General features: G+C 55.8%; 1 pseudogene; it reads right to left on the reverse strand.

Annotated features, from left to right (window-relative positions):
- Positions 1 to 2417: 2417 nt before the first annotated feature.
- The window catches only part of LOC131291572 (large subunit ribosomal RNA), a 10919-nt pseudogene continuing 5352 nt past the window's right edge, over positions 2418 to 7984 (reverse strand).

Below are 7984 nucleotides of genomic sequence, written 5' to 3' on the forward strand. Positions count from 1 at the left end.
ACTTAGCCAATTTTTCTCTTCATGTGGTAACGTATGCCAATCGCTCACAAGTCATGGGATAAGGGTACTTGTGTTCTTCCATCTTCTAAGTCCCGCACGGGGACATCGTGATCGCCCCAAGTCCGGAATAGCGCCAAGTCAAGCCCCACGGTGGCCGTGCAGGACCTGTTAGCGGCGGCCCCACTGACAGCACTAATCCGGACTTAGAAATTATATCTTTCTAATCGAACACCACACACGCAACACCACCATACCACCATCTCCTTGCAAGTACCTAAGTACCCGCAACTCCATGGTGAAGGCAATGTCACTCCATCACCAACCTCTTTGCATTGCAAGCACTTGCGTACCTACAACACTCCGAAGAAGGCAACGGCGCGCGATGCTCGACTCCACACACCTCACCACACCACACCACCGATGGCCAGCCAGCCAGCCAGCCCAGCTAAGGGCTAACCCACCAACCAACCACCAATGGCCTAGGCCAGCCGGATCCCACCTTCAAGTCCAAGCACAGCCAAGTGCAAGTACCGCCAAGTGTTCACCAACCAACCATCACACCAGGTCAGCCGGCCAGTACCCACCTTCAAGTGCCATTACCCTCGGGTGCAAGCCCAATCAAGTGTTAACCAACCAACCCGGCCAAGGCAGCCAACAGGCCGGCACCCTACAGCACCGACCCGCCATCACCACCTCAACCGTTGACCATGCAAGTGGCCTCGGACAACAGGTGACACCCGAAGTACATCCGAAGAACGTATATCAAGTGTTTGCTCACCAAGTCCTCAACCAACCCCAAGTACCCGGAGGTACCCAGAGTGTTGGATCCGCCAACCCGTCCCGGCACTCCAAGTCCTTGCGAACCCAAAGTGTTTGCCCGGTAGGGCCATTGTATCACAACGCTTGCGACCATGCAAGTGGCCTCGAACAAGGTGACAGGGGTATCTTCACCAAGTTCTCAACCAACCCCAAGTACCCGGAGGTACCCAGAGTGTTGGGTCCGCCAACCACTACCAGCACTCCAAGTCCTCGCGAACATAAAGTGTTTGCCCGGTAGGGCCATTAGACCACAACGCTTGCTAACCATGCAAGTGGTCTCGGACAACAGGTGACACCCGAAGTACATCCGGAGAGTGTACAACAAGTGTTTGTTCACCAAGTCCTCAACCAACCCCAAGTACCCGGAGGTACCCAGAGTGTTGGGTCCGCCAACCACTACCAGCACTCTAAGTCCTCGCGAACCCAAAGTGTTTGCCCGGTAGGGCCATTAGACCACAACGCTTGCTAACCATGCAAGTGGTCTCGGACAACAGGCGATACCCGAAGTACATCCGAAGAGTGTATATCAAGTGTTTGTTCACCAAGTCCTCAACCAACCCCAAGTACCCGGAGGTACCCAGAGTGTTGGATCCGCAAACCCGTCCCGGCACTCCAAGTCCTTGCGAACCCAAAGTGTTTGCCCGGTAGGGCCATTGTATCACAACGCTTGCTACCATGCAAGTGGCCTCGGACAACAGGTGACACCCGAAGTACATCCGGAGAGTGTACAACAAGTGTTTGTTCACCAAGTCCTCAACCAACCCCAAGTACCCGGAGGTACCCAGAGTGTTGGATCCGCCAACCCGTCCCGGCACTCCAAGTCCTTGCGAACCCAAAGTGTTTGCCCGGTAGGGCCATTGAATCACAACGCTTGCTAACCATGCAAGTGGTCTCGGACAACAGGTGACACCCGAAGTACATCCGGAGAGTGTATATCAAGTGTTTGTTCACCAAGTCCTCAACCAACCCCAAGTACCCGGAGGTACCCAGAGTGTTGGATCCGCCAACCCGTCCCGGCACTCTAAGTCCTTGCGAACCCAAAGTGTTTGCCCGGTTGGGCCATTAGATCACAACGCTTGCTAACCATGCAAGTGGTCTGGAGTATAGGTGATACTGACATACCACCGAGATGGTACATCTAGTATTGGGTCACCAAAACCAAACCAACCCCAAGTATCAACCCGGCATACTCAGAGTGATGGATCCGCCAACCCGTCCCGGCACTCCAAGTCCTTGACGAACCGAAAGTGTTTGCCCGGTAAGGCCATTAGATCACAACGCTTGCTACCCCACGGCGAGCTAAACATGCAAGTGGTCTTAGGCAACAGGTGACACCCGAAATTCATCCGAAGATGGAATATCAAGTGTTTAATCACCAAGCCAGCATCCAAACACCAAGTACCCCGGGAGGACCCGATGCGTTGCGACCATCTCCAAGTTCTTGACGAACCCGCAGTGAAAGGCGGTAAGGCCTCTGGGCCGCAACGCTCGCATGTGTTAACCCGCAAACACCACTGACCGGTCGGTCCACCGCAAGGGTGGGTCCAACTAGTCCACACACGGTATGCCGCATGTGCCCCCCGGGGGGAGCACACCGCACACAACCACCAAGCATGGGTCGCCTGAAAGGATCGAAATGTACATCTCTCTTCAATGCGTAGCGCCCAGCCTGCAAACCCGTCGTTTTCGGGTGGTCTTAGGAGTCGAAACTATTCTTGGAAGATCGGCAAGCACAACGCCTTTTCCCACTTCAGGTACTTCGGCGAGCGCACTCGCGATAGGCTCAGTTTGAGGGTTTCCAATAAATGGAAAGAGTCTATAGAAGACTCAATCCGGTCTCGTGATGTTATTAGCCATCTAGCTAACGACTCCTATACATATACTACCAGCCTGGTTCGGTTACGACCTTAGAGGCGTTCAGGCATAATCCGACGGACGTAGCGTCATACCAAAGTCCGCTCGGACTAGTATTGAGCCATTGGTCCGTACCTGTGGTTCCTCTCGTACTGCACAGGAATTCCATTGAGATAGTACTTGCACACCAGTAGGGTAAAACTAACCTGTCTCACGACGGTCTAAACCCAGCTCACGTTCCCTTGAAAGGGTGAACAATCCTACGCTTTGTGAATTTTGCTTCGCAATGATAGGAAGAGCCGACATCGAAGGATCAAAAAGCCACGTCGCTATGAACGCTTGGCGGCCACAAGCCAGTTATCCCTGTGGTGTGAGCTGTCAAACGCTGTAGTGTCAACACGTGCTGAGCGTCGCTCCGTGTTTTTCATAAAAATTTCGCGTAAAAAGTTTAAAGAACCCACGAAAGTTTGTTGTAATCGTTAAAACTAGTGCCAATCTACAGATTAGTAGTGAAAACCGCATTAAAATCATCGATTTCAACGAAAAATAAGAAAGAAAAGTGTTTGTTTACATTTTGTATGGAGAGCGGCCCGGGGCGTAGCCCCATTTGGGACTACGTGTTTTTCGGTTAAAAAGTGTCCGGATCTTGGCCGGATGTGGTTTTTTAGATGACAGATGGTGTTTTAAAACGAAAGTCAGAGAAAACCGTATGGAAAAAGACGAATTCAGCGCAAAATAAGTGTAAATAAAGTGAAAGCACGCGGTGCAAAAATTTTGGCAGGTGAAGATTCGATCGTCCATTTTCCAGCCGGATTCGGACTCGAAGATCCGAGCGATTTCACCTAAGCCGAATCGGGCTCCGTGTCATCTGATCCAGTTTTTCAAAAAAGGACCGTTGGTGCCGGATTTTCGGGTCGTTCAAATTGACCGTTGGTGGAGTCGGTGGCCGTTGGTTTGAAGTGGCCGTTAATTCAAATCGGTCGGTAATTCAAATTGGCCGGTTATCCAAATTGGCCGGTATTTTTAATTGACCGTTGGCGGCAGTGTGTCCCGGATAGGTGTCCCGGCTGGGGGTGAAATGTTTCAAGTGTCCCGGCTGAAATATTTCATGGACCAACCATCCGGTTGAAATGTTTCAGTGAAACTTTTCAAGGTGTCTCGGCTAAGAGTGAAATGTTTCATGTGTCTCGGCTGAAAAATTTCGAGGTTCGATCATCCCGGTGAAATATTTCAGTGTGTCTCGGCTAAACTTGGTTCCGAACTTGGCCGCCAGGCGGCGCCACCAGTACCAGCGGATTGCCAGCATTGCCACCAGGCGGCGCTTCGGGTCGTGGCGGGTGTCTCGGCTCACGGAGATTTCGAACACTGTTACCAGGCGGCGGCACTGGTGCTGAGCTTTTCAACGTCACAACCAGGCGGCGCCTTCAGTTCATCAAGTGTCTCGGCTGGTGGAGATCACCGGTTATCACAACCAGGCGGCACTCTGAGTTTTATGGCGAGTGTATCGGCTGGTGGTTTGCGGATTTGTCAACCAGGCGGCACCTGATCGCAGAGAAGAACTGAGATATAAGCTCAGATTTGGAAAGGGGAAAAAGATTGCGATTTTCAGTGTTGCAGGAGGGGAATGGAGCAGGCATCGGGGGAGCCTTCGACGCGTCGGTCCGTCAGGCTCCGGTCCACCTGTGACGCTACCGCGCCATCGCCGAAGGACGACGGGGACAAAGTGATGACATCATCGGTTGCGCTGCCGTTGACTCGGCAGCGAAAGGGAGGCAGTGTCGCGCCATCGACTGCGACGCCCACTCGGCCGGTGGTGGTGGTGCAGCGGATGGCCCTGCTAGCCAGTGATATGGAGATTTCAGAGGAGAGCGACGAGGACGAGCTCAACTCAACCGTCGTCCAGCAGGTGGCCGAAGTCCCGCAGCAGGAGCCGACTATCGCAAGCCTCAGCAGCGAGTTGAGGGAGCTCCGGGCAACCGTCGAGACTCTCCTCGCTAAGGTTAGCGAGATGGAGACGGGCCGGGCGACGGCAAAGGATGGCGACGCGGAGCTGAAGACAAAGCTGAAGTTGTTGTCTCGTGAAAATCAGGAGCTGAAGCGAGACAACATTAGCCTTCGTGAGCGTGCGGCAGCCAGCGAAAGAGAACTTATGCTGCTCCAAAGTGGACTCCACTCGATGGGAGAGTTGGCGGTAGCTACGCAGCAGCAACAACAACATGTCGTCGACTCCAGTGCTGTTGGGCAAAGCCAGCATCCACCTGGCGACACTCCCAAACGAAAGCGGACCCGGGCAAGGCGCGGCAAGAAAAAAGAGGGCGAACCGACGGGCATGAACGAAGTCATCACGCCTGATGTCCCCGAGATCCCGGTCGAGGCCGTCTTGTCCCAGGCCATGGCTCCAGAAAAGCCAAAACCGAAGGTAAAGAAAGCAGCGGCTGTGGCAACCAAGGTGCATGCGCAACCAGCATCCTTTGCTAAAGTCGTGGCCAAGGGAGACAAGAGAGCAGCACCACAGAAAGCGGGAAAGAGCGCTGCTAAAGTGGAGAGGCCTGCGGTGATCGTCCTCGAGGCCAACGAGGGCAAGGCCTTCCTCGACACATACAAGGCAGTGCGTTCCAAGACCAATGTGGATCAGTTCGTGGCGAGGGTTTGCCGCACAGGGGAGCGGAAGCTGTCGCTGTGGCTGAAGCCGAACACGGACTGCGAGAGTGTGCTGGCCGATGTCAGCGAAGCCATCAAGGAGGATGGAGTGGCCCACCTCCTTGTCGACAAGCAGACGGCCGCGATCACAGGAATCGACATGCTGGCGACTGTCGATGACTTGATTTCGGCGATTAAGCGACAAGCGGGGCTGACGGTTCCGGGCGAGGCAGTTCGGTTGTGGCGGCGGTACGACGGGCTGCAGAAAGCCCATATCAAGCTGCCGCGCGGGCAGTGCCAGCTTCTCGACGGTCACCGGGTCACCATAGGGAACACGAGTTGCGTCGTGCAGGCGCTCGCATCGGTCCCTGCAGGAGAGCAGCTCTGCTACCGCTGCTTTGGCAAGGGGCACCGCTCTCGCGAGTGCACCGGCCCTGACTACTCCAAGTGCTGCTTCCGGTGCGGATCGAAGCAGCACAAGGCCAAGGAGTGCAGCTCGGGCCCCAAGTGCCTTACGTGTTCCGGACAACATCAGACAGGTTCACCGGTTTGCAGCGGAAGTAGCCAGCCGTCATGTTCCCGCTAGCTACGAACACCACTGTTAGAGGGCGTGACGCTGGGTTGAAGATCCTCCAGATCAACTTGGCGCGCAGCAGGGTAGCACAAGACCTCATGCTCCAGACCGCACGGGAGCAAAGGATCGACATTGTGCTGGCGTCGGAGATCTACCGTGTTCCACCCAATAACGGGAACTGGGCGGTGGACTCGACAGCGAAGGCAGCTGTTATAACGACCGGAGCCTTGCCCATACAGCGAGTCTGGGCAAGTAGGGTAGGACTGGTGTCGGTCCAGGTGGCGGGGGTGACCTTCATCTCTTGCTACGCCCCACCAACACCGGGATGGACGGACGAGGACTACCAGCGGCTGCTCGACGAGATCGATATCGAGGCCAGAGCACACCCCCTCGTAGTCTTGGCGGGCGACTTCAATGCCTGGCACGTGCGATGGGGCAGCGCGAGGACGAAGCCGCGTGGTGAAGATCTCGCCGAGGTCGTCGACCAGCTTGACCTGGCGATCTTGAACCGCGGCAGTGTGCCCACGTTCGTCGGCAACGGCAGTGCTACTGAAAGTGTGGTCGACGTGTCCTTCGCCAGTCCGGCCATTGAACCCGGTAACGACTGGCGGGTGCTCGACACTTTCACCAACAGTGACCACAGATACGTGAGATTCAGCGTATCCGCGACACCAGTCAGCAGCGCTTCACCACACCAGCAGAGGCAACCGCAACAACAGCACCAGCATCGCGACCGGCAGCGACAACGCGAGCAGATTGGACCGAGATGGAAGTTGCGTCAATTCCATCCCGAAGCCTTCCAGATCGCGCTCCAGGCTTCCGGGTTTGCCGAAGCGGCTGTATCACCGGCGACTCTCACCGCTGGACTTACTAGAGCCTGCGATGAGGTGATGCAGAGGGCACCGCCAGCGCAGTTTTTGGTGAGACCGGAAATGTACTGGTGGACGCAGGAAATCGGCCTTCTCAGGGAGCAGTGCAAGTCATCTGAGGATGCGATTTTGACCGCCGGAACCGGTGCACAGCGAGAGTTGGCCAGAGAACGGCACAGGAGCTGTAAGAAGGAACTCGCCCGTGCCATCAAGGCAAGCAAGGACCGTAGCTTTGATGAGATGATTGCGGAAGCTGAGGACAACGTCTTCGGCACTGCCTACAAGGTAGTAACGTCACGCCTTAAGGGTAGCCGCGTCCCCCCGGAGCGAGATCCTGCGATTCTACAGCACGTCGTGTCGGAACTCTTCCCGGATCATGGCACTTTTGAGTGGCCTGCACCGGATCGGGTCGATTGGGGGCAGACAACGCAGGAGCCAGTGAGGGAGGTGTCGGATGAGGAGCTCTTGGCGATCGCGGCGCGGATGGTGCCCACTAAGGCCCCGGGACCTGATGGCATCATCAATGCGGCACTGAGGGTCGCTGTTCGCGAGCACACGGAGACGTTCCGCCGCGTGTTCCAGGAGTGCTTCGATCAATGCACCTTTCCCGCTGACTGGAAGCGACAACGACTTGCTTTGCTACCCAAGTTCGGAAGACCTCAGGGCGATCCGTCATCCTTTCGGCCTCTTGGGATGCTCGACGGATCAGGCAAGATCTTGGAGCGGCTGATCTTGGATCGCCTAAATGAACACCTGGAAGACCCAGATCACCCTCGCCTGTCGCCGTCTCAGTATGGATTCAGAAAGGGCAGGTCTACAATTCAGGCGATTGAACGTGTTAAGGAGGCCGGCCAGCGTGCGATGGCCCACCGAATGACGGATCGGAGGGCTAACAAGTGTCTGATGGTGGTGTCATTGGATGTACGCAATGCTTTTAACACGGCGAGCTGGCGGTCCATCGCCAAAGCACTGCAAGAAAAGCACGTTCCGGCATGCCTGCAGCGGATACTGGAAAGCTGGTTTCGGGGACGGCTACTAGTTTATGAGACGTCGGACGGTCCGGTCACCCGGGAATTGTCGGCGGGAGTCCCACAGGGTTCCATACTTGGTCCGACGCTGTGGAACACCATGTATGACGCCGTCCTGTCCATCGACATGCCCGCCGGTGTAGAGCTCGTCGCCTTCGCTGACGACCTCGTGCTCCTGGCACCAGGACCCACGCCAGCAC

Source organism: Anopheles ziemanni, assembly GCF_943734765.1.
Source record: "Anopheles ziemanni chromosome X unlocalized genomic scaffold, idAnoZiCoDA_A2_x.2 X_unloc_11, whole genome shotgun sequence".
NCBI lineage: Eukaryota > Metazoa > Arthropoda > Insecta > Diptera > Culicidae > Anopheles > Anopheles ziemanni.